Raw genomic sequence first — 27836 nt, 5'->3', positions numbered from 1 at the left:
GTTGGCGGAGGACCATGCCATGCAAGTTACATAGGGGCTACTGTCCATTGGGTTCCCTGGCCTCTTGCGATCACTGCCTAGGGGGAGAAGAGGAGGAAGGACGACTGGGCATAGGGGGCAGTTGGCCTGTGGTGCTGTCCCAAGAAAGTTCAGTCAACCCTGCAGGGAGCTCTGAACTGGATGGCCCTCCAGGGTTGGGAGAATGGGGACAGTCCTTCATGTCCCACTGTGAGCAGTCAGTGGACATGGGCTAGTCTCTGATGGCCAGGGCCAAGACATGAGGGCTGTCAGGCAGCTGCACTCCCGCCAGCTGAGAGGGTAAGTCCCTCTGCCCTGGAAGGGAACCTGGACATAAAGCACAGCCCCCACAATAAGATCACATCATTCTGGGCCTTTGAGTTTGTGGGAAGAAATTGGCATTTTATTCCAAGGCAGGAGGAAGCCAAAAGAGAGTTTCAAGCAAGCAAATGATCTGATGGACATTTTTTAAAAGACTGGTCTAGCTGCTTTATGCACATAGGTTAGATGGACAAGTGTGGAAGAAGAGAAGGCATATAAGGGGTGAGTGCCACGGTGGCTCGGGCTCCAGGGCCGCAGAGGAGGCGAGTAGAAGGTGGGAAGCAAGGTGGCTGGTTTGGCCGTAGGGTCAGCAGCATTTACTGTTGGATTGAATGTGGGCTGGTGGAGAGAAAGAGAGGAATCGTAAATGATGCCTAGGTTCTAGACTGAGCAATTCATAGATGGTGGCACCATCTATTAAGATGAGGAGGACCAGGAAAGGAGCGCCGTTCAAGGGTCTCTCATCACGGATCCCAGGAAGTCAGCTTTGTAATGCAGTGGTCAGCCATTCACTGTCTCTCTGCTATTCCCAAACCCACGGGCACAACACCTTGGGTACAGGCTATGGTTTCCACTTGAACCACAAGGCAAAATCCTTCCCTTCCTTCGTTGTCTAGGTGCAGTGCTATCTGTGAAGCTGTCCTTGGTCAGTAAGATGCAGGTGTACGTACAGATCCTAATATTTTATAATTGGGGAAACTAGAAACTAGGGAAATGAATTGACCTGCTCATGACTGTACCAGATACTAACTGGTACTATCTGTACCAGATACTATTAGTGCAGATACTAACAGAGCTGTGGCTAGACATCCAGTCTCCTGATTCACTGGCTGAACACTGCATTAAAACAAAGGAAGATGGGCAGCCTGGGTAGCTCAGTGGTTTAGCGGCACCTTCAGCCCAGGGCATGATCCTGGAGACCGGGGATCAAGTCCTGCATCAGGCTCCCTGCATGGAGCCTGCTTCTCCCTCTGCCTGTGTCTCTCTGCCATTCTCTTTCCCATTCTCTCTCTCTCTCTCTCTCTCTCTCTCTCTCTGTGTGTGTGTGTGTGTGTGTCTCATGAATAAAGAAATAACATATTTTTTAAAAAAATAAAACAAAGGAAGATAGTCAACAAGGGTGGGCATTGGATGCCAGATCAGTTTGGAATTTATTACAGAAAGCAAGAGATGATGGCAGCAAAGCCTAGGATGGGAGGGAGGGGTGAAGAAGTGAACATAGCTAAGAGATTTCTAGAGAGTGAAATGGTCAGGACATGGAGTTGGTTTGAGATAGAGGGAGTGAGGGTGATGGAGGTGTCAGGGATCACTCCTTGGATAACCTGATGTCATTCACTAAGCTTGAAAGCACTGGGAGATGACATAGTTTGGGAGAACAGATTATGACTTAGGTTATTATCTCATGAGGGGGACTGCATTGCCTGAACTCATATCTCTGGAGTCTCGGGTGAGTTCGCCAGTAGTCAGTACTTGAACCTCTCAACGGATACCACAAGGCTGGTGCTCTAATGCATGTTTGTCACTGACTTAGAATACTACAGGAAAACAGTGGGCTTGGAGCGGCGTGCTGCACCCTTTTCCTGCCTCCTGCCTTCCTTCTAGTTTTCCGCTGCTACCTCCCATCAACAGAACCAAATTTGAAGCTCAAGTGTCTGGGAAATGCAGCACCATAGAGCAGAACATGGAGCACTGGGGCTGAAAGACATGAGATGACAATCAGAAAAACAGGTTTAGGTAATGAGCTCTGGGTTAGGAATCAGAACATTGGGTTTTATTTCCAGCCCTGCCATCAGGCAACCTGACGTGACCAGTGTGATCAGTGTGACCTTGGACATGTCACTTCCCATCTCTGAGTCTCTTACCCCTCCCTCTGCTGTTGCACATACTTAGGTGCCTTTAAGAAACCTTCCCTAACTCCTGTCCTGCCCTGGGATCTGGTGCCCACACACTGTGTTGCTCATATAAACTCTCCTACCTCCTTTTCTGTTTTACCTTACTTTATGATTAAGAAATAACTAACATACAGTTAAAGGCACGATATTAAATGTTGAGTTTGATGAGTTTTGACATTTGTATACACTCATGTAGTCACCAACCCAGACAACATAAAACCTTTCTCTTCTTCCCAAAAAGTTTAGTTACCCCTTTCCGATAAAGATCCCACCATCTCAGATTTCCAGGGCTATAGGTTTTAGTTTGCCAGTCACTGGACTGCATGTGAGTTTAGTATGCAGCCTGTGCTTTTAAATATTTTTTATTTTGGTAAGATGTATACAACATAAAATTAGCTATTCTAACCATTACTAAGTATACAATTTGGTGGCATTAATTACACTCACAATGTTTTCAATCAACACCACTATCTACCTCTTTGTGTAACATTGCATTTTATTTGCCTGTCAATGGGGTTTCAATCCCCAAGGGCAAGGATCACTTCCTATTGCAGTGGTTGGCATGTAGTCAATACTGGTATTTGTTGGTTGGTTGAATGAATGAGTGAATGAATGTCTAAAGTTTCATTGAATGTGTCTTTCTAGCTAGTAATTCTAATAGAGTCACTGAACTCCTTTATTCTTCCTCCTTTTCTTCGACATTTTTTAAGGACCAATAGGATATCTACACCAGGCTCCGGAAATTAACAGATGACTTAGATAAAATTCTTGCCCGTAAATAAAATTCTTGCTCGTAAGTCCACAGCCTGGCTAGCTGTGGTTAGACAAGGAAGTAACATGTAATAAAACAATTAATCCTTAGTAAAAAAGTGAATAGGGTAGGAGTTATGGGTGCAGAAATGAGGTCATGTTTTATTCTCTCTTGGGACATCAAAGAGGGCTTCATAGAGAAGCAGAAGCAGATTTAGAGCTGTGGAGTGGTGGGCTGGGAGTGGGGACAGTGTAGGGGAACTGCAGGAAATGTTTTAGGCCAAAGTCATGGTCCCTTGTCCATCTGGACTCCCACTTGCTGCCTCGATGTCTGAGAATGTGCTTGGCAAAGAAGATAGCTACCATGATGTTTTTAAGCATGATGGGTTTTATTTGCCCCCCCTTCACACTCCACTTCCTCTTCATGAAGTTTCTTCCTTATTTCTCAGTCCTTCCCTATTTCTCAATGTTTCCCTTTAGTTAGTCTCTCCTCTCTCTGCAAGCTCTTTTTAAATAAGTGGCTTATATTATTTGTGGCTTCTCATGAAAGGTCTTTGTGTAAGACCTTTTATTTGGTCTTTTCAGAGGGAAAGCTGTATAATTCTCCAAAATTGTTTTAATATGTTTATTGGTCTCTTATTTCAAAAGTAGCTGCCACATGAATCTGTACATCCTCATGACTTCATCTACTCACATTCATGCACACCCAAACAACATACCCATTCCCTCACCTATTCCCCACTCCACCCTCTTCTCCAATTTGTATGTAGCTTAAGAACTCAGAGCACTAAGAAGTGGTTGTCTGTAGTCAAAAAGGTACTACTGAACTATCAATAACTTGGGGGTCATGACTCTCTTATTAAGAGGGCTGGATGTTTGAATGGACAGATAGACATTTGGATGACTGGGTGGATAATGGATGCAAGAATGGATGGATGGACAGATGGATGGCTGGGTGGACAGATAGATGGGTGGATAGACAATCAGTTAATGACCGAGACAATCAAGCTTCGATAGGTGTTTAGATGGATAGATGGACAGATATGTGGACAGATGAATGACCAAGACAATTAAGCTTCTAAAAGCCAGCCAGTGCCACCCTTGATAACAATGCTTAGTAGGGCAACCCAAAATGAGTGTTGGCAATGATGGTAACAGTACTAATAATTTGATGATGTAATATGATCAGTGTTATAACAGAAAATTAAAAAAAAAAAAAAAGTCCCAGGCAGGATGGTGATGAGATTCCAAAGAGTTAAGCAGTGCTAAGACTTCATGCTTTCCCTCCTTCACTGACTAAACAACCTTTAATAGAGTTATCTTACTAGGTATCACTTTCTGTTCACCTCTGCTATATCCTGTAGTAAGTATGGAAGGAATGTCAGGTGATATCCCTCTGTGCTCTAGGATAATTTATGGCCTAAACTAAAGGATCCCCTTCTCCTTGTTAATCATAAATTAAGTAATTAGTAATTAATTTAAAGTAATTATTTTAAAAGACGTGGTGGAAAAAATCTGAACTCTAAAAGACAGGAATCATCCAAAAGCGTTTTTCAACACAGTCCCTTTCATTTGCTACTAGAGATAATATTAAATAACAAGAAGATATTATCCCTATGATTTCTGGGCCTTCTGCTTACAAGACCGTACCTTATTTTAGGAAGCATAGAGAGAGAAATCTGTTTCCAGCCATGCTCAGTTCAGCAGAAATGGCAGGTGGGAGGGATAAGGGTGGGGGACAAAGTCGCATGTCTTCTCTTTTGTACCTAAAAATTTTTTTAACATTTTATTTTTAAATAATCTCTACACTCCACGTGGGGCTTGAACCCCCAACCCCGAGATCAAAAGTCACAGGCTCAACTGGCTGAGCCAGCCAGATGCCCCATACCCAAAATATTTTATATAAAAAACAAAATAAAAATGTCAAAGAATATCTTATGCCTTCCTTCCTGCCTCTCACTGTCTCTAGAGTAAATTATACAAGACAGTGGACCAGGCCAAGTGTTGCATCGCCACATGGTCCAAAACCCCATTTCTGTCCGTAAGAAAGAGGACTACCATGTGGCAACGGCCAGAACACTTCCAGAGCATGCAAAGCAAGGTTGTCTGAGGACCCTGGCTTCTACCCAAGAAGAAATGTGACTCTAGTTGCAGACATAGGAATAACTCAAAAGTCGCACAAGCCAGGGGTAAAAAGATGAACTAACCTAATCCCCTCCGCTCCCTTATGACTGTAAAGGCAGAACGATCAGAGAACCCTGCCGTAGGCAGAAGTAGCAGGAGTTCAAAAGTCACAAGGACTCATGTGCAAGGGAAATTTACCTTTGAGCCCAAGGTGTAAGCAAGCAGGGGCTGTGAGGCAGCAGATGCGCCTGGAACACGTTTTCCAAGGTCCAGTCACTAATCCTATGTATCTCAGGTTAAACACCTCCTTCCAGAAACCTACCCAACGAACCCTGTCCTGTCCTCCCTCTTGCAGGACGCTAAATGGTGAATTCTTGGTCACCCACATACATCCGCAAAGCAGACAGCAGAGGCAAAGAAGCACAGATGATGTGCCACATAAGGGGAGTCATTTCTAAATGGAATGCTCCTCGAAGCCTCAGAAGGGAGTCCGTGAAGCAGTTTATATTAACTCACAACTTCCTATTTCTTCTGGTTTACAGAAAACTGTTTTAATTTCCCGTTGTCCATCTCTTTGATGTCTGCTTCACTGACTTTATCAGGGTTTAGCTTCATCGTTCTCTTTTCTTCTAGTTATTAAGAAAGAAAAAGGACCCCAATCGATATTTTATTAGTTTTTTACGTAATAGCTTGTGTTCAAAATATTGGATTTTTTTTTTCATTTAGGGCGCTATGCATGTGTTTTGGGAGCAGGAAAAGTATTTTGAAGGATATCATGTTGAAATAAATAAGGAATATATCTTCGTTCTCTTCAGTGGTCCAACACATCATATTTTATATGGCTAATCTGGATATCCTTGCTGTTGAACTGTCCTGTCTGTCTATACTTTTTCAAAGAATGAGGATTTCTTTTTATGAGACAGGCAGAACATTGCCTCACAGCAGGATTTTTGTGGACCAGATAAGTCCTTTGTTGTTGGAGGCTGTCCTGTGCCTTATAGGATGGGAGGTGGGTCCCTGGCCTCTGCCCACTACACGCCAGTACCACCCACCCAGCCTCCATTATAGCAAATGAAACTGTCTCCAGGGGCGCCTGGGTGGAACCGTCAGCCTAGAGGCCAACTCCTGTTTTCTGTTCAGGTCATGGTCTCTGGATCCTGAGATGGAGCCCCACGTTGAGCTCCCACACTCAGCACAGCCTGTTTGTCCTTCTCCCTCTGCTCCTTCCCCAACTCTCTTTCATTCTCTCTTCATCAGTAAATAAATAAACAAAATCCTTTTTTAAAAAATGTCTCCAGACATGTCTAAATACAGGGAGGGGCAAAATTACCCCCTTAGAGAACCACTGGTTTATAGCATGGTAGAGACTAACATCCTTGGCCTTTTCGGTCAGATATTTTTCCAATCACCAATTTGGTCCACTTTGTGTCAGGTGCAACAATACTTCATGGTATCCCATCCTTTGATGAAAACACAGGACAGAAAATGTTTTTCTGAAATCCCAAGAGGCTTCTCTCCCCATCCAATGGAAAGAGCAGTATATGGTGATCTAGTCAGACCAGCAGTCTGCTGCTTATTACCTGTGTGACCTCTGGAGAGCCCCAAGTTCTGTATTTGTATGGTAGAAATGTGATACTGGGCTTCCAGATCAGAGACGGTTGGAAGAATCAAATCGGAAGCTACCCGATTATGTTTTGCATAAGTGACAGACAGACCAAGTAATGCCTTTCAATATATTGCCCTTTCTGGATAAAATTACTCTCCTTAATGAAGGAGTGGGAGGCAGAACAGAGCGTGGTGGATGGGTCTGGTCTTTGAAATCTGACAAGCCAGGGTTGGAAGCAACCGGGTGCGCCAACCAGCTGTGTAGGTGATTTACCAACTAGGACACATAACCTCTCTGAGCTGGTCTTCTGTGATCAATAAAATTATCCCAATGCCCACTGTGTAAGGGGGATTGCCAGAATTATAGAATACATGCAAGGTACTTTGTACAAGGGTCCAATGTAGCATAAGCTCCCATCAATTATGCTTGCCATTGTTGTCGTTATTAATAAGTACAGAAAATACCATGTGCTCTCTGCCTAATACATTGGAGAAACAACTAAGTGCACAGTTTCCTGAACCAGAGCTTTCATGGGAACATCCATTTAAATTGCTTCGCTTAAAGCCAACAGCATTGAAAGGCATGTTGGAGAGATTAGTCCATTTTTAGGCTGTGGTAACAAGAACTGTATCTTCTTTTTTTTTTTTTTAACACAGAGAGAGAGGCATAGACATAGGCAGAGAGAGAAGAAGGGTCCCTGCAGGGAACCCGATGAGGGACTCCATCCCAGGACACTGGGATCACGCCCTTGAGCCAAAGGCAGATGCTCAACTCCTGAGCCACCTAGGTGGCCCACAAAAAGTGTATCTTTTTTTTTAAGATTTTATTTATTTATTCAGAGAGAGAGAGAGAGAGAGAGGTAGAGACACAGGCAGAGGGAGAAGCAGACTCCATACAGAGAGCCTGACATGGGACTCAATCCCAGGTCTCCAGGATCACGCCCCGGGCTGCAGGCGGCGCTAAACCGCTGCACCACCGGGGCTGCCCCAAAAACTGTTATCTTATTCGTATCTATATTCAAAGCACCTAGCACAGTGCATGGCCAGAGTAAGTTCAATCATAACTATGCTTGACAAGTTCTTGAACATCTACAAGGTTCCAGCAACAGTTCTAGCGTATAGGAGAAGGAACAGGCCCTCATAGAGATTACAGTCCTACTGCAAAGACTGCAAATAAAAAACACAGGAAATAGGCAGATGTCAGAAAAGCCACACAATCTTCTTGGTCTCTTTAACTTTTTCACTTACGATCAACACTCAGTTATAGAGAAATCTTTCTCAACTTTAAGAAAACCAACATCGCAAGGATAATTATAAATGGAAGATGCAAAAGATGCCATGGTCTCAGTTTGAGACACTAGGGAATGATGGGAGTATGGTAAGATACAGAGGAGGATCTCCCTACTGAATGATAAAGGTGGCACATTCTCCATATGGTTTTGAGATTTCTGGCTCTGAGGAGAATGGATTTTTGACAGTGGGGTGTTTATAACGGACAGAGGATGGTGCACAGTAGCAAGAGATATAGGCAGGAGGGTATAGCATCAGCCTCAGGAGCCTGGGTTACAGGGGCCAAATTCCCTTCTCTGTGCCCCCAAAGTCTCAGCCAGTGCCTGGCAGCATAGGTGACATCACACAACTAGCAGGTAGATAATGAGTAGCCTATGTCCTTATGAAGACTTTTTTTTAAAATATTCACCCAAATTCTACAGATGAGAGGGAAAAAACTTTTTCATTCAATCACTTTGATAAAGCTTTCAGAAACCCCCCCTCTGGGTGATTTCAAGCATCTTATTCCTACAGGAAGAAGCAATGGAATTAAGCATCACTCTGCCTAGATCAGATCCTAATCCTTTTAGAATGGTTAATTGTCCATAGGATTTGTTCTGTAGCTGGGGACGGTCTTAACCTCTGGAAGTCTATGATTAGAATCTTGACAGGGTCACAAGGGATGCTCCAAGACAGATTAGAACCAGGCTGCACCCAACCTTTCTTTTTCCTTTTTTTCCCCCATGATTTTGCATTTTTAGACCGAATCGTCTATAAAGCTCTGGAAAAGACACAGAACAAAGTAGATTTTCAGAGAATGGCAAAAGGAGCTGAAGGACACCTTGAAAGGAGAAAAGAATTTAGGCCTGTTGTGGTCTTAAAATACATATAAAAAAATTCCAAAATGTGCATTATTTACTTCTATCTAGAACAACAGCTGGGACATTTCTGAGAACGGGTCCGCAACACTTTCCATCTAAGAAAAGGTAGGATGCTGTGGTGCATTGATCATACGGGTTTCAGAACTGTCTGTTTTTCCCTGGGCGCACTTATAAAAGTGAGCAAAATTGAATGCTTTTTTAATAACCCTGATGGTACAGTATTATACATTAGATACGATTCATTGTTTCCTACCCCATATTTATGTTCCACGGCCTACCACTGCTTTTCCATTAGACACTCTACCCTGTAGGGAGAAAAATGGGTCTAAACCATAAAGCGAGCCCTTTCTTTTGGCAGACATCCTGTAATTAGCTCAAGTTTTCATCTTTCATCAAGATCCTGCTGCACAAAACAGAAAAGTTTTCTCTTCTCGACATGTTTTTGCCAGATGTTTCCACAAAAGAAATGTAAAGGCAAAGTTTCTTGTGTGCGCTGGCGCGTATGACTTCATCCTTAATGACTGCCTCGAAATGCTCCTCCTCCTTAATTAAGCGAATTAGTTCTCCCCCAGTTCCTTTGTAAAGAACACCTATTGTCCCGGCCCCGGGCCTCGCAGGCCGCCCCGTCCCTGTCGCCCGTGCCCGCAGGAGGGGTCAGACGAGCAGCCCCAGCCCCACTCCTGTGCGGGCTCCGCCACCAACCCGAAATAAACCTTTGAACATTTGACAAAACTCGCTCGTTCGCTGCAAATGAACGCGTGAAACAGCTGCTGTCTCTCCGATTAACCTTACATTTTCTTCTGATTAAGGGATGATTCCGTGTGGAAATATTATGATGAATTTGCATCAGGGTCGGCGGCGAGGCGCTGTCTCTTTATTTTGTCTGAGATAACAGTGTTTTCAGCTTTGCTAGAGGATATTTTTATGTTTCTTTTAAATATTTTTTTTTCCTTCCTGGTGATCTTATCAATCTCTACCATCCACACACAGAATTTGGATGGCCAGGACCAGGAGCTGGCTTCAGGGGATCTGACTCAGCCCCTTTATTTGAGAGGTGGCAAAACAAAACAAAACAAAAAAACTGAATTGAAGGTAATTGCCCTCATCGTGTGTCTGATTAGATTAGTAAAGACATCAGAAGTCTTATTCTGTATCTTACATCTGCTGCTAACGGATGGCTCTGAGTTTTCCTGTGGAAACCCAAAAGAAAACGACAAAATACCGTCACTTATTATCAATGACATAAGCTTGAGACCATTGAGGATGATGCCTGTCTATACTTCCTAACAGTTGCAAGTCAGCAGTCTTGGCTCTGGCTGTCTCACGGAGGGGGGCCGGGGATGAGGTGGGGTGGGGGGGCTGATCTAGCCAAACTCTTCTTTAATAGATTTGGAAAGCAAAGTGAGTGTGAGTTCCCATGAGGCTGAGTGGCATCTATTGAAGACGTAGAGGAGGAAAGGCTTTGTTGCTAGCTAGGAGTCCAAATCTCAACTTGACCTCTTAAAACAATGACCTGGGGCATGGTTTTCAATCTCTCTAAGTCTATTCATTTAAGAACTGGATTAGTGGGGCACCTAAATGGCTCAGTCGGTGAAGCATACTACTTTTGGTTTCTGCTCAGGTCATGATCTCACGGTCATGGGATTGAGCCCTGAGTCAGGTTCTGTTCTCAGGACCCAGTCTGCTTCATATTCTCTCTCTCAAATAAATTAATTAAATTAAATTAAAATAAATTAAATTAAAACTGGATTAGTGATAGAAACTTCTTCATAGAACTGCTGTGAGTAATGGATAAGTATATTGATGAGAATAAGCATGCATAGTACAATGCATGACACATAGCAAGCAGCTGACAGGTTAGCACTTTGCTATATCTGGTTAAAATCCTGAGAGCTGGTGACTGCCTAGATCAGAAGGTGTGGGACAAAGGAACAAAGGCGGAGTCACAGATGAGGATGAGGTTTCAAGCCCAGGTAACTAGACATTCCTAGTACTCTCCAATGTTCTCCCCACCTCTCAGTCCTAAACACGAGAAATTTCCTAGCCCCTTACCCAGCCCCCTTTTGGTTAACAAGGGCCAGAATTAGGGCGAGACCAAAAGGGTACTTAAGGTGAAAAATCTGAGGAGCCACTGGCTCTCAGGGCCACACGAGTGCCAGCCCTCCACTTACATGACCCTGGGAGCCAGCACCTTCCTAGAATTCTCACCAGCCACTTCCTTCCTCTTACCTACTCCCAGCCCTGGGTAAGGCCATGACAAGGTCTGGCCCGTGAGTTGCCACTGGAAGTGACACTTGAGAGCCAGTACCCAGTGATTCTCTTTCTTTGCAGCTGAGAAGGTTGCTTGTTGCAGGTGGTGGAGCTCAGTGTCAACATGAAGCAGGGTCCCCTGCCAACCCACACACACATGTAGATTGTCAAGAAATAAAATTTTGTTGTGATGAACCACTGAAATTGGGAGATTGTTTGCTACGGCAGCAAAACCTAGCCTTATTCTTGTTCTCATTTGTGTTATCCTAATCAAAATCAATTACTCCATTTTTGTCGCTGTCAGCATGAGTAATGAACCCAGGCAGAGTGAAGTTTAAATATTAGCCATGGCCCTTTCTAGTTGTATTTTCTCTGAGCCTCCCTTTCCTTAGCCAAGAAAATGGCACCAATCTGCCAAAACTCGCAGGGTTATTGTTTGGGGTAAGTTGCATCCTGTTTGGCTAATAAAAGAGAATGTCTTTCTGGAGATGCTTCCTGTGAGCAGGAGATATTCCTACAGCCCCAATGCCTAACTTAGCGCCTTTGCGTATCACACATGTTTCTTTGATGTTTGCTGATTAAGTAAAAAAAGACTTTGGTGTATGAGTTACAGCAAATTTCTTTCCAAAGCTAGAGCTATGAGCCATCCATGAACCAAGAAAATGGCCCAGATTTTCTTCTGCGTCTCTCTGTGAATCTCTTATTCTTTTACTGCCTGCATCTGCTAAGTTGTCAAGGTTACCTCTCATCATCTTTGGAATATTATTAGATGTTGACCCATATTGTGTTAAAATTATACAGAGACCTGGATGTGTGTTTGCCTTCCCCACTGTTTCAACTATTATCACTCTTTTCTGATCTGCTTCCCTCATTCTACTGCATTTAGACATGCGAGAGATTTTACAGCTTGGCTCTTCACCAGAATGAGATATCCTTGTGCATTACACTGACTGGGTGAGATTTCAAGGGACTTAGCCTCAAACCATGAACAAGTTGCAAAGTTCTTTTGTTTGCATTTGGGTGAAATTCAGCCTTTTCCTTCTAAATGTGTAGATACCACGTGGAGTCCCCTGCATGGGTATGATCAGTCCTCTCACTCTCTTCATCTTTCCTCCTCCTCCTCACCATCCCCACTGTCCTCACCATATCCCTGCAGTGTATTTATTCGGTCCTGTGTTAGAGACTCCGCTAAGCACTTTATATGCATCACTTAAGCCATACCACAACATTATGAAAGAGGTGCTGGTGGTAGTCCTGTTTTACAGATGAGAAAATTGAGGCTCAAGGTAAGTTACTTACCCAAGGACACACAGTCCTAAATATCAGAGCTAAAGCCAGGTTGGGTTTGACTCCAAGTCCTGTGATTTTACCTTTCTGCTATACTAAGGAAGAGATAAAAGTGCAGGGGCTCTCAAAGATGCCCCAGTTTCTTTCCAACCTGTATTTGAAAAATGGCAGTGATAACTAATATTCTGAGTATTTCAGAAAGAGATGGGAAATGGAGAAAACTAACTGGTGATCTAGTGTGAAGAATGGGGCTTAAATAAAGCAACACTCAGAAAAACACATGCCCCCCACCCACCCACCCAAGTGGTTTTACAAGCTAGAATTTTAAGAAAATAATAAAGGGATATTATTTGGCAAAGCTATTTGTTGGGAGAGGGTATTGTTAGATTCACTTCTAAAGGTGTGCATGGTGAGATGAAAAGTTAAAGAAAAGCGATGTGAATATTAGTCTTCAGGCCAGTATAAAGCATTATACCTTGTTAAAGTGCATTTTCTTTTCTAAAATTACCTTTTATTTATTTTTTTAAGTTTCTTTTTTATTTATTTATTTTTTTAGTAATCTTTACACCCAATGAGGGGCTCAAACTCATGACCTTGAGATCAAGAGTCATTCTTGACCTCTTCTGAGCCAGGCACCCCTCAAAAAAATTACCTTTTAAAACTGAATTTCTTTAATGGTTGAGGTTGGCATCCTATGTTTGTTGGCCATTTTATCTCCTTCTCTGTGAATTAGCTATTCATAAAATTTGCAGTTTTCTAAGGAAATCTCCATGTATATACATAAATAATTTGCAAGAATGTTTGATATATTATGGGAATTAAGCCTTTGCTTGTCATTATATTGTAAATATTTCCCAAGTTTGACGTTTATACTTTCTTTGTTTATGGCATTTTCTTTGCTTATGGCATTTTATTATACTTTAATAAAAGTATATTAAAAGTATTAGGATACTTTTAATACTGAGGTTTAAAAGGTAGCTTTGGAGGCTTCCAGTGACAAGGAAAGGAATCTGGATTCAAACCCAGAGTCACAAATCAATTTCATGCCAGTAACGAGAAGGCAGGGAGCCACTGTATAATTTGTGAGGCAATTTGCCGAAAGCTTCCTGTTAGTTTCTGGGCATCATTAAATAATAGCCATGTGCTGATTTGGCTACTTTCCACGCAACGCCTTACAGCCACTCTATCAGCACTCCCATCAGTTTGCAATGCCTGGCTGGTCATAATAGGTGTTAACACCAGCCCATAAAACTACTGCTACTTTATGGATTTGTTGAAATGTCAAGTGATTTGCTGCTGAGAGAAAGAATGAAAGAAAGAGAACGAAAGAAAGCTGGAAAGGAGGCAGGGCACAAAGAGAAAAGGAAGGAATAAAAGAAAAGGAAGGAAATAGGACAAATAAAAAGATAAAAAAAAGGAAGGAAAGTTATTGAAAGGAAAGGCTTTTTAAAAGGAGAAAGAAGGAAAGAAAGTAGAGAATCAATGGATGGATGGATGGGAGGGAGGGAGAGAGAGGAGAAAATGAAAAAAAAAAAGTAAGGCCAAATCCATTTTAACTACACAAAGGATCATAAATCCTGGGGATGAAAGAGAATACACTGTTTTTTTTTTAGATCTAAAGCTCTTCTTTTACTGGAAGAAAAAACTCAAGCCCAGAAAGGCTGAGTAACTTGCCACCCACTCACACAGCAGATTCATAACAGAACAAGAGCCAGATTCCAACCAGGTCTTCCAATTTCCAATCTAGCTTGCCTTCCCTTAAACTCCTTTAAGTCACTGGAAGCTTGCTATTGACTTAAATTGACTCAAAGCAATATCTAATGTAAATAAGAGTAGAGCCCAAAATGGGCCTTCTGCTAAACTGGAAAATCTTACCCCCTGTGATTTTTTTTTAACTGCAGCACATTGCCATAACATAATTTGACCTTTAATGTAGTAAATTTTAAAAAGACAGTTGAGCTAGCAGTTCCTTCCTATTAAAAAAAATTAAAAAGAAAAGTTGTTCATAACCTATAATAGAAAAAGGTATTTCAGAGGAAATTGCTGACGTAAAGTTAGGAAAAAGCTACAGTCTTCAATACAGTTTGGTAGAATTTTTATTTTTTTAGCCATTGATACCTGAGGAACATTGTACTTTTTTCTATTGCTGTTTGAGGCCAGATAGACAAAGACAAATAAAAGCAAGAGGTTGATGTCATTACACTTGACTTTTCATTCAGTGAGTGGGATTTTAGGTAGAAATATGACATCCTCAGGAGAGAAGTGGAGAGTGAGTTGTTGAACATCAAAAGGAAAAATTGTGCATGACTGGAGAACCAAACTATTTCTCCAAATGCACTTACAGCACAGAAAATATCCCCTTCCATGTGGTGTAGATGTGCCCTCTCCTTGTAGGAGACAGGGCTGAGAGAGAGCTCACATTTCCTTTCAGTCCCATGATTCTATATGATCCTGTAAGAGTACACAATCCCTGTGCCCTAATTAACTGGTTATTGCTTTAATTTTCTATTTTACTTTGGCAACGGGGAACTTTTTCATTCTGTTAATTTATTCTGGATGACATTCTTCTGTATTAGCTTAGCTGTTTAGAATTTGTGCCAGTGAGGCCAGAGTATTTACTTTCATTCATTCATTCATTCATTCATTCATTCAACAATCATTTATTGCACTACTTACCAACCTGGCACTGTTTTAGGTGTTGGGCCTATGTCATAAACAACACAGATTAAAACAGCAACAACTGACAGAGGTTGCACTCTAATGTGTAGCTGAGGATAGATGATAAATAAATTGATGCAATCCTACGTGATATGTTAGAGAGGTAAAAATAGTGCTATGGAGAAAAATCAAACAAAGGGACAGAGAGGGGAGGGGTAGTAGAGGAGCCTTAATTTTAGATGGGATGATAAGGAATTCAGGTAAGATGGTCTCTAATAAGAAAACCCTTGAGCAAGGGCCTGAAAGAGATAACGAGTGAGACCTAAGAATAACTGAGGGATCTTTACAGGCAAAAGGAACATGCCTGAGGACACCCATTCAGGATGCATGGCCAAAGCACCATGAGGGATGGGGAGAGCTCAGAAAGGTTAGGGGTCCAGATCTTGTAGAGCCAACTAGCCATGGGAAGGACTTTGGCTCTAACTCTGAGTGAGATGAGAAGAAAAACCACTGGAGATGCTTGAGCAGGGAGACAAGATCCACATTTTCACATGATCACATTGCATTGGTTGCTGGGTCAAGAAGAATACATTCAAGGACAATGGTAGGGGCAGAGTGAGCACTAAAAGAGGCTGTGCCAACCCGGGCAAGAGATGATGATGACTAGCCTGGGACAGTAGCAATGGAGGAAGAAATATATGGCAGATGCCGCCTGGTATATGAAGACATATGCACATGTGTCTTGAGGCTAGGAATAACAGAACTTGTTATTCTTAGGGTTGGATGTGATGTATGAAAGAAAGAGAGGACTCAGGATGATTCCAAAATGGGTCCAGTTATTTTCATTCCATTAAATAAATCTCCAATAGTCACCCCAATTATCTCCTTCTCTACCTCCACCCACCCTAGGTCCAGTTGTACTGACAGCCAACATGTTAATACAAGTTGCCTGCCAGTAGAACTTACAGAATCGATCCTGGTTTTCCCCTTTATGTGGATTAGCAGAGTCCACATTGACTTTGAGACCAGAATCATTACCAGAATCATTTCAGCTGTACTCATTTATTCTTCCTTTTCTATGGTTTCTAGAATTTTATTTCTGTTTTAATGGCCTGATTATATATGAGGCTTTGTTGTTACTTTGAAACATCTGGAGAGGCAAACGGGGTAGAGGGGCGTGTGCGGGATGGACGGATGGACAGGAGAAAGAGATAAAGGGAAAGAGACAAAGAAAGAAGGTGTTGAGAGAGAGAATATGCAATGGCCAAAAATTAAATTGATTAGTTGAGTTCAAAAGTGAAGAAATAGTTGCAAGAACACACTCACTGAACAGAGTGAAAGAACGTGATGGATCAGAATAGAGCCATCACCCCCCACAACTATCAAAAAAAGATAAGATGCTCACTGGAAGTGTAGCAGTGGCATCTTCCCCAAGCTGATGACTAGTGGAAGCTACAGTCCTAGTTCATATTAATTTACTGAGGCAAAGGATAAAAAACAAGAAGCAAAATTTAAAAGAATAGGAAGAAAACCTAAGTTAGGTATATGCTAACTGAAAGAAACTGTCTTTGTAACCTCAAGGAGACAACATTCTAAATTTCTAATTCTAAAAAGACAGCAAGATAGGATAAATACTAGCACCAGGATGATGACTTTGGATGTGTTAAGTTTATCGCCTTAAGAGTAGATTTGTTTATATGTTTATGCTCCATCTCCTTGCATGACAGCTTTTAAGAATGTATATAATAGAGGGGCGCCTGGGTGGCTTAGTCATTTAAGCATCAGACTTCTGATTACCACTCAGGTCTTGATCTCAGGACACTGACATGGAGCCTTGCAGCAAGGCTCTGTGCTTGTGGGGAGTCCACCTGTTCCTCTCCCTCCCCCTCTGCTCCTTTCCCCTACTCATCCTCCCCCCATCACAAATAAATAAATAAACCTTTTTAAAAAAGAATGTGTATGATAGAAAAGTAGAAAAGAAAACAGTTGTAAAAATAAGAGTGAAGAGAAAATACTGGTAATAAAGGCAAGGATAAAATTAATGCACTCCCACTCGTCCCCCAGAAAAGAAAGGAAATGATATGCATATGTAAAGTTCTATGGAGTCACTAGAGTTAGTCTGTAAATTTGGTTTTGTGCCTCCTACCAACCAAAGCAAAGAAGAAAATATGATCTAAATAAAAACCTACAGTTTCTATAAGACTAAAACAAACCAGCAGTATTGTGAAAGCTATGACTAAAATCTAAAGAAACCAGGTTCTATGGAACCACGTCATATAGATAAAGACCTTGACAGTATTCTTTTAACAAATGCAATAACAGTGCATAAGAGTTTCCTTTTCTCCATACTTCTCCAAAACTGTTACTTCTTGTATTTGATATTAGCCGTTCTGACTGATGCAAGGTGGTATCTCACTGTGGTTTCGATATGCATTTCCCTGATCATTTGTGATGTTGACTATCTTTTCATGTGTCTGTTGACCATCTCGATATCTTTGGAAAAATGTCTACTCAGTCCTCCACCCATTTTTCAATTGGATTGTTTTGTTTTGTGGTATAGAGTTGTATATGTTTTTTATATTTTGGATAATAACCCCTTACTGGATCTAGCATTTGCAAGTATCTTCTCCCATTTCAGTAGGCTGTCTTTTCGTTTTGTTGATGGTTTCCTTTGCTGTACAAAAGGTTTTTTTGTTTGTTTGTTTTTTTGTTTTTGGTGTAGTCCCAATAGTGTATATTTGCTTTTGTTCCTCTTGCCCGAGGAGACACATCCATAATGGTATTGTCCAAGAGATAACTGCCCATCTTTTCTTTTAGCAGTTTTATGGTTTCCGGTCTCACTTTTAGGTCTTCTCATGTTGTTAATAAATTGTTCATCTCTTCCATGTCTTAAGTGAAACATCACTAGTTAATTCTGATAACTTTTTTTCATATTAATATGTTTTAGAACTATTACAAATGTACGATAAAATGATCCTTGCCACCGTGGTAACAATTTGACCTAGCTGTCACTTTCTTTATGCCAGCTAATAAGATAAAAAGGCAACAGTTTCTAGGTGTAATTTCCACAGATATTTTATGTAAAACAATGACATCCTTTGTAACTTCTGCCATTTGACCTGTGTCAAGCAAGCTTTCTGGAAACAAATCTATTTGAAAGATTCTGCTGCGATTAGAGCCAAATGCAGTAGATGAAAATCTTCTGATTGGGGCCAAGGAAGCCAAGATTATTGGTTCTGCTGTGGGTGTTCTTGGGGTTAGCAGAGTTCTGAAGGTCACCATCATTAGCATCAATGTGGCCACAGAATGCATCTCTCAACTTGCTCAACTGTAACAAAGGGGGTTAAAGCTGAGCTAATTTACAATCTAAATGCATGTGCAGGATAGCCATGGGGTACCACGCTGATTTAGCTGTTACTTTTTAGGGGAAGCAAAGGGCACGTTAATATTTTATTCACCTTCAAATTCACTATAAACTGTACATCCTTGTATAGCTAGCTCCTCCTCAGGCAAATGAGCTGTTAAAATTAATGTATAAAAATAAAAATGAAATTTTTCCCCCCTGGCACCTGTTTGATGACAGAATTGTCATCAATGGCCAAACTGCCCTTGAACGCAGGTTTTCATTTCCTCCCTCCGGTGGTCAGAAGGCTGGGAGGGTCGCCCCCGGCCCCTTCAGAAGTCCCCTCCTCCTGGTCCCCCGCGGGCGCTCACTCATTCTTAGCGGGTGCAGATGCTCGCGTAGATGCAGATCACTTTCACTTCTGCCGGGGAAATTACAACACACTTCTTTAACTGGCAGAGACCGGGAGAAAACTCAGATTCTTCACACACTAAATTATTGGACCTCAGAGGATCGGTAATCTTTCAAGCCCAGCAGCACCAGAATATGCCTGCGAGTCTGAGAATAGAACGTGGGCGGGATGGGGAAGGAATAAAAAGGAGTTAGAAAGGGTTTAGAGGGAAGTGGAAGCAAATAGTTTGGCGTGAATATTCCTGCACGCATCCAGCGAACAAATCCTCGTTGGGCATCGGAGAGCTCCCGGCGCCCGCACAGGGTCGCACACTTTAGTTTTCACTAGGGTCTGGGGGAGGGCGTGGGTGGGGAGTATCTGCTGACTCAGTAGCCCTCAGCGGGACCAGGAAATTGACCAAAATTAGGAGAGTCACTGTATTAATCAGGGACACTTCCAAACAAGTTATACCCAAGAGAAAGAATCCTCTGATCTGAATTTTTCTCTTGTGAAATTCCCTACTTTGTGTTCAAAGGCAAAAACACACCAGTGGTAGCTTTTGTCCACCAAATGTGGGGCAGTTGGCTTCTTCTAGAAAAAAGGAATCTGCGTCACTTCTAAGTTAGATTTTGTTCTGTTGCTGTCAGAGCATTGGCCCAGAAAGGGGGCCGGTTTCTGTGATGACTGCTACCAGAGCAGGTGCAGTTTACTGCCCACAGATATTAACTTTGGTAAGCACTTACTGAATGCCTCCTCCAGGGCAAGAATGGAGAGAAGCAAAGCTAGGCGCCTACCCTCCTGGGGCTTTAATTGTAACTTCATAATGAGAAGTTTCATCTGTGTGGTTCCTTCTCTAAAACACAAAGAAAGCTTTTCAGAGGCTGCCTCATTTAAGTGTCAGGAAAGGAAGGTAGGTGGTATTTTTATTCCCATTCTCCAGCTGGGTAAAGTGAGTTCTAATGAAGTAAGGCCTACTTGCTAAAGGTCACCCAGAGGTCAGAGCAGCAGGAAAAAAAAGAAAAGAAAAAAGAAATGATCACAGGACTGTGTCATACGCTCGGTAGTTTAAACTGAAAAGGAAGAAAACATTTTTTTTTGTGTGGGCTTATCTAAAAAGAAATGTGTTGCTCGTTTTCTCAGTTTCATTTATTCAGCAAGTAAGAGCGAGGCGCTATTCTAGGCAACAAGGATATAGCAGTGAACAAAACAAAACTCACATGGGGCTTGCATCTAGATGGGAAAGCCAGACAATGCATTTTTAAAATATGTAATGTGCCAGGAAGAAAAGAAAAATCTGGTGAGAGGGTAGTGAGTGGAGGTGCTGTTTGGGATGGAGTAGGGCAGGGGCTTCTCTGGGAGGTGGCATTTGAACTGGGGTCTGGATGAGGTGGAGGAGGTCATGTGGACATCTGAGGGGCTCCAGATGTGGGCACAGCAAGGAGGAAGGCTGTCATGGAGAAATGTGCCTGACATGTTTAAGAAACAGCAAAAAGACCAGTTTGGCTGGAGAAAGGACCTGGGGCAAAGGCACGGAGATTTGGCCACCAAGGCAGCCAGGGGCCGGGTGGCAATGCTGGCTCTCTGTGGGATGGGCAGCTGTCAGGGGTTAGAGCCAAGGACAGCCGGGACGTGGCTTGGTTTTCAGAGGATCTCTGGCCAGTGTGAGAACAGGCTGTAGAGGGACAAGTGTGGAAGTGGGAAGAGCAGTCAGGAAATTTGCCATCCTCTACTCTGAGACATGGTGAGGACTCGGGGAAACAGGCTGCAGTTGGAAGGGAGCGGTCATTTACAGCATGCATTCTAGATGTGAAGTCAATGGTATTTGCTGAAGGATTGGAAATGAGGAAAGAAAGAGAGGTTTGCAGATCCGATAATCTAGCTGACCTGTAAATCCTTCACAACTTAGCTTTGCAGGATAGCCATCAGAGCCCAGGAAAGTACTCTTGTCTTGGGCACTCGGTCTTTTGGCCTAAACGAGACGACACTGTGCTCAGTCCTGGTTCCACTTATTACCACCTGAAAGACTAGGGCAAATGAGTAGCAATCTCTACTCCCCGGGATCTTAGCAGTGAATTAGAGACAATCGTTTCTGCTGCTCCTACTTCAAAAGGATATTGAATAAAACTCCATAGAGTTGAGACAGCACAAACTTAGGGATTATTAGTTACATCATTAGCACCATCAGAGTTAACATTGTGAGTCAGTAGAGTTGCCTTTGGTGTATCACTAAGGGATTCTAGGAAGTTCCCCTGGCCAAAATTCTCTCACCAACGGCTTGTCATGATGAAAGGATTTCACAATGAGCCTGATTCCTTTCTATTAAGACACTGTGGATCTGAGACATCCTCCTTTAAAATAGGAATTTTAACCTGACCCGCTGTCAGTCATTTGTCATTTTGGGTGAATATACATATCAGATTGCTTTTCTGCCATCACAGCCAACTTAAGTTGCAATGGGAGAAAGGACAGAATAAACATGGGGTGGAGAATGCAACAGTTGGGGGGTTGCTGAGTATACTGTAGACAGATTGAGAAGATTCCTTGAGGGAGGAGCCTCCAAAAATAAACTCTGTTGATGGTGAAATATCCAGATTTGCCTGACATCATGGTGTTTCTCTCATCTAATAAAAATGAAGTCCTAGAAGCACACCTCCCTGAAATAATTTTTACAAGTAGCTACAGAAGCCAAATTGCTCCAGAAAGACATAGAGTTCATGGAGATTCATAAGTTCTAATGGCCCCTTTGGCTTGCTTTGTTTAAACAAACTGGTCCCCACTGCAAGTTTCTTCGATTATGGGTGTCCCTGCTTTGCCTGAGCCTTTAAAGAGTTCCTTTTCCCTAAATATTTCTGGAAATGTCCAGGGGTGGTAACATGTAATCAGAAATCATTCCATCCAGTGTCCCTACTGTGACGGAACCCATGGACCTGGGCTCTGATGGTTCTACAAAAATGTCCCTCAGGACTAGAGGTCTGTCCCCATCGCAGCGACCAGCACCTGGAGATCCTGTGGGCCCAATGTTGGTAAATTTGGAATACCTGCCAGCTAAGCTGGGAACTCAGCAAAGCGACAGCTAAAGACTTGCTGAGGAGTCCCACAGCAAATTTGTTCAACCTCGGATGTGCTGGTGGTTTGTGGCAGGGGCTCTCTCACTGGAAGTGTGGTGGCCACACGGCCACATGGTCATCACCCCACACCCTGACACTTCCCCAGAGGTACTGCCCCCCCCCAAGGTATAAAGCATGCTCCTGTCACCTTTACAAATACCATCCCCACTTCAGGCACAGTCACCTCCATGCCCAAGCTAACCAATGTAACTGTGATTCAAAGCAGGGTCATGGCCATAGGATGCTCGGAGTGGGGGGGTGGGAATGTGAAGCCATTTGAGCCCCATTGTGTTACTACTGTTACAGTTATCATTCTTCCACATCACAGCCACTGGGCCTTTCTCCAAGGCTGCTGACGGCTGGTGGCTGTCTGGGTGAGGGCAAGTTCTGATGTCAGCTGAGAAACTCTCTGTAACCCCACTCTACACTCCTGGCAACCTTTATCATGGGAAGCCATTTAGCTCTTCCCTGGTGGCACCTGCTCCACCCTGTCACTCTCCTCCATGAGGAGCACCCTCGTTTCTGCACATTGGGGGGAAAGATCTTGATCTTTCTCAGGAGGCTCCCAAGCCCTTGAAAATCAGTAGATAGAAATGAATGCATCGGCGTGGCCCTCTGCTGCCCCAGGAGCTCCTGGCACCATGCAGTCCTACATCAGGTCTGCATATACCTTTTCCCTCTTCTGCAGGGAAGGGACCCCAAACAGTACATCCCATGAAACCACAAAGATTCAAACCTCCCCCTGCTCCTCATATCTCTGCATAAGCAACAGTACCGATGATTAAATTCACAACACGCTTAGCTGGTACTGATGGTTAACTGGGGGTTTCTGAGGGCAATTCAGAATTGATTCAAAGCGGGGATATGTTTTTAGAGGTTGCATTTAAGCGCTCAGTGCTCCTGAATAGGGCAGGGCCTTGCTGAGGACTCGGTCTGTGAAACACAGGGCACCAGCATCTTTTCCTTAACATCACAAGCACTGTGACACTTTTCTCCTCATGAAAGTTTTTTTTAAGATTTCATTTATTTATTCACGAGAGACAGAGGCAGAGACACAAGCAGAAAGAGAAGCGGGCTCTGCCCGATGTGGGACTCCATCCTGGAACTCCAGGATCACACCCTGAGCAAAAGGCAGACACCCAACCACTGAGCCACCCAGGCATCCCACCTCATAAAAGTTAAATATCTTCATGGCATAAAGCTAGCAAAGTATGGAAAAATATGTTAAAGAAAATAGTAATCAACTGTCATCTACTTCCCACAGATAGCCATGGTTAAGATTTTATTTTTTTTAAGATTTTATTTATTTATTTATCCATGAGAGACACAGAGAGAGAGGCAGAGACACAGGTAGAGGGAGAAGCAGGCTCCATGCAGGGAGCCCAATGTGGGACTCAATCCAGGGTCTTTAGGATCACGCCCTGGGCTTAAGGCGGCACTAAACCGCTAAGCCACCTGGGTTGCCCCATGGTTAAGATTTTAATGCATTTCCTGTGAAATCACTTAGCATAAATTGGTATCATTTGGGAAACATCTAATACAAGGCATAAAATTTATAAAGATATGTCCAAAACAAAGATAGTCTTGTACACATACAATTTATACACACGTGTATATGTGTATATAAAATAAGTATATATTGTTTATTAAGCATAAATAGATACTAATGAGTTTAAATAAGAAATGTTTGTGAATGCAGATATTTTATTGTGAGCATTTTCCCAGATAATTAGAAGAACATGATCTTTGAGAGCAGCATTCTGTCTTATGAATGCAACGGAATTAAACATTCTCTGTTGGTTGGTATTAAGGTAGTTTCCAATTTTTTAAAAGATTTTATTTATCTATTTGACAAAGAGCACAAGCAGGGAGAGCGGCAGGTAGAGGGAGAGGGACAAACAGGCTCCAGCTGAGCAGGGAGCCCAATGTGGGGCTTGATCCCAGGACCCTGAGGTCATGACCTGAGCCGAAGGCAGGTCATTGCTGAACCAATGAGCAACCCAGGCGCCCAGTTTCCAATGTTTTAGTATCACTACACTGACTCTCTTAATCAGTGAGGGAGAACATATTCCTAGGAGAATTTCCTTCTCAAGGGATATATGTATTTGGCCTGTCCTACTACTATATGAAGCTGAAATGCATCCAGAGAGCTTGTTCTGACTTAGTGCCCGACAACTCCCAGCTGTGTGATGTGCCAGGAAGGAGGCAGTGGCTTACACTGCCCCTTCAGCTTTTGCTTCTGGTAAGAGGGACCTTGCCAGCAGTTTCTAATATTCCTCTGCCTGAAAGTAGATACATAACCATGTCAAGTCAGGTAACTTTGTCCTGCCTCTGCTTACTTAACCTGGAAAGTAAGGATAAGCTCCTTGATTTTGTAAACTGTAAAAGACTCTGCAAGGCTGAGGTATTAGTTTAACCGTATCATGTGGTTATAGAGCTGAAGTGAATGGATTGGTGTCCTGGCGTCAGACTGTGGGTTTTGAATCCTGCGTCCATCATTCATCATGTATTCTTATGTAACTTAGCCAAGTGACTTCTCTTTTCCTCATCTTTAAACTAGATGACAATAGCACTTGCCTCATAGGTAAGGATTGGGTACAATCATGCACTTAAGGCGTGCATCATGTGCTCATTACTATTATTGTTGTTACTTATTATTTAGACTCAATGTGAAACTGCCATTTGCTTCCTGTTAAATATTCTTGAAGCATGGGTAGTATGAGTAGTTAAAGTTTAACCAGGATACCAAAGCAACTTTATTCAAAGTGTCAAATCAAATTAGTAATGTCAGTGTTTTTCAAAATATGTGCCCCAGAAGTTCTGTAGGGTGCGCCCCAGGGAACCTTTGGTGGCGGATGCGATGGTAATTGGACTGGGAAGGGCAAGCGGGGTTTCAGGACCCCCATGGGTATAGGTTTGTTCTGATGGCAAGAATTGTTAGCTGACAAACAAAATAATTTCTTCATCTTGGATGCAAAACTAGACCTCATTTTCCCAAGTCCCCTGCAATTAGGACTCCATCCCATGACCCTGAGATTACCATGTCACATTGTAGGCCTTGTGGTCTCAGTCTCAACTACCCCCAACTCTACCACTGGAGCGTAAAAGCAGCCCTAGACAACATGTAAAAATGGGTGCGCTGTATGCCAATAAGACCTCACAAAACTTTGCTATGGTTTGTCAAGCCCTGGACTAGAGCATGGCATGCAAGGGAGAGTTACACCGAGTGACTGGAAGGGCAGAACTTGCAGATAGGAAGGACCTCATGAACCCTCACAAGAACCTTGGCTTTTAGCCTCAGAGTAGGAGGGAAGGCTTCAGAAGGTTTTAGAAAAGGGGATGACTTGATATATATAAACCCAGTCCTCAGTAGATCAGTGTTTCAGCTTTCAATCACCCTGTGAACCACTGGCCCCATTTACGTATTGCTCTGTGAATTTCCTAAGGAGATTCAAGGCAAGCTCCTGACCGAGATGGTATCTTCAAGGAAAGGCCCCCGGGCAGACCCCATGGGCCTTCACAAGGTGGCATTTATGACCTAGGTGAAGTTGCTGTGGCTTTATCACTGTCCTCAGGTAGGATCAGACCCTGAATCTCAGTCCCCCATCGCTCACTTCCTGTCACTGCATTCAGGTGATTAGCATATGAAGTCAGAAGCACAACTAAGTAAGCGGCCTTTCAAAACACAGTTGCCCCTGGAAGCAGCCTACTCACTGCTGGTAGACAGGACCGCACCTGGATAATAGAACAGTGATCACAATGGTTAGCGTTTATTAACAATGTGCAGGTTGCTGCAGAAAGTACTTTATACGATTACCTGATTTAATCCTCACAACGAGCCTGGCTAGTAGAAACCTTGGTTTAGCCCCCTTTGAATTAGTTGGAGGAAAGGAAGGCAGGGAAATCCAATTTTACGGTCGTCAGGCGAACAAAGCCAGAGGCATTCATCTCACTTAAGAAGAGCATTGCCAGCAGGTCCTCAGCTCCTAGTCTGGTGGTTATAACACTATCCACCTCCACACCACACCAGGCCCTGGCCTTCCTCCTGGGACACGGGAATTCCCAACCCCTCTTATCTCCTGGCTGGGGCTGGAGGAAGTACTGCTGAGGTTTGTTTTACCAACTCCTTTTTCCCACTATGTCTCATCTTATCTGCCCTTCTGTGCCTTTAGATGACTTTGCATCCATTTTACGTGAATTTCATAATTTAACTCTGAGGGTAAATCCCCCCCCACCGCCCCGGCCCATCATCAGGGAGTCCCCCACATGATTAATCTCCCCACTGAGTAAGACTGCAAAATACTTCAGAATCCTTATTTATAGCTTCATGGGGTTAGAAAAGAGGGGGGGTATATCTAGAGCACAATCAACAGTAAGAAGGGTTTGCCACATTAGGTAATGAAAATCCTAACCTCCTACTATGTAGACCAGGGCTCCTCCTTAATGATTAGAAATATTACACTTGCCTAGGTATGCTCAGGAGCTCACTGAAGAGAGTGAATTAGCATTTGAACTTCTTTTAAAAAGAATTTAAAAAATTATTTTAGAGAGTGTGTGTACAAGAGTAGGGGGAGGGGCAGAGGGTGGGGGAAAGCCGACTCCCTACTGAGTGCAGAGCCCCACTGAAGACTCCATCCCTGAGATCACAAGAACTGAGTTGAAAACCAAGATTTGGATGCTTAACTGACTGAGCCACCCAGGCGACCTTGAACTCTTCTAAAAGAGCAGAAATGAATGACAAGATCTGCTTGAACAGACAAGACTAAGTCTATACGATCTGTGAATTATATTCCCAAGAACAAGTCAAATCTTACATCTAGTCACATGGATGCTCTGCCCACAGAATAAGGTAGCAAAGGCACACGTAAGGCACAGACCATACACTGTTGGTGTTGTCATACAGAGAGACACATTGAGAGGAGGCAGTAGCGCACTAGAGCCCCTGGGTTAGCCCCAAACTAACAGCTGTTGAGGCACCACAAGAGCTAGTACATGTCCAAAAGTAACTAACTGATACCCATAAGACAAGGTTGGACCCACTAATTAGTCTACCATGAAGTTTTAATAAAAACTTTTTTCCAAGTGCTGCTTCGATAAACACATGAGTTAATATATGGGAGTTTAGAAGTTAGTCAAAGGAATCTTGACAGCCAGATCCTTTAATCTTGGCCTTCCCTTGGCCCCTGCCTACTCTTGGTCACAATCTGAATGAACTTTAACTTGTCACTTCAAATGAAGCATATATTTCTATACAACAAATATTAATGTCATAACTCTTGTGCTTTATTATTTTAGCTGATTTATATCGATGTATCAACATTCCAAAGAAAATAGAAAGTGTATGCTGGTTGTAATAACTTATTTCTTTCTTATTATTGCTATCGACATAAAATTCATACGATATAAACTTCACCATTTTAAAAAATAAAATTCACTGGGTTTTAATATCTTCTTAATTGCATACATCCCCTCTACCTAATCCCAGAGCTTTTCCATCACTCCAGCAATAAACTCTACCTGTAAGCAGTCACTCACCATTCCCTTCTTCCCAAACTTCCTAGCAACTACTAATCACCTTTCCATTTTTATGGATTTGACTATTCTGGACATTTAATATAAATGGAATTTTATGTGACCTTTTGTGTCTGTCTTCTTTCACTGAAATAATGTGATACAACACATATCAATCAGTACTTCATTTCTTTTCATGGCTGAATAGTGTTCTTTTATATGGATATATTTATGTTCATTCATTCATCAGTTGATGAATATTTAGGTCATTTTACTTTTTCACTATTAAGAATAATGTTGTTATGGACATCCATGTATTAGGTTTTCTGTAGATATATGTCTTTTTTTCTCCTGGGTTGATACTTGGGAGTGGCATTTCTGCATTAGATGGTAGCTCTGTGGTTAACTTTTTGAGAATTTTCATAGTGG

General features: G+C 42.6%; 1 long non-coding RNA gene across 1 annotated transcript in view; it reads right to left on the bottom strand.

Moving 5' to 3' along the window:
• LOC112659052 (uncharacterized) overlaps positions 1-27836 on the bottom strand; it is a 60296-nt gene that overhangs the window by 30210 nt on the left and 2250 nt on the right. The window lies entirely within an intron of this gene.

The sequence above is a fragment of the Canis lupus genome, chromosome 2 (genome assembly GCF_003254725.2).
Source record: "Canis lupus dingo isolate Sandy chromosome 2, ASM325472v2, whole genome shotgun sequence".
Classification (NCBI taxonomy): domain Eukaryota; kingdom Metazoa; phylum Chordata; class Mammalia; order Carnivora; family Canidae; genus Canis; species Canis lupus.
Note: the sequence above shows the minus strand (reverse complement) of the source record. Positions and strands in the feature narration are given on the sequence as shown.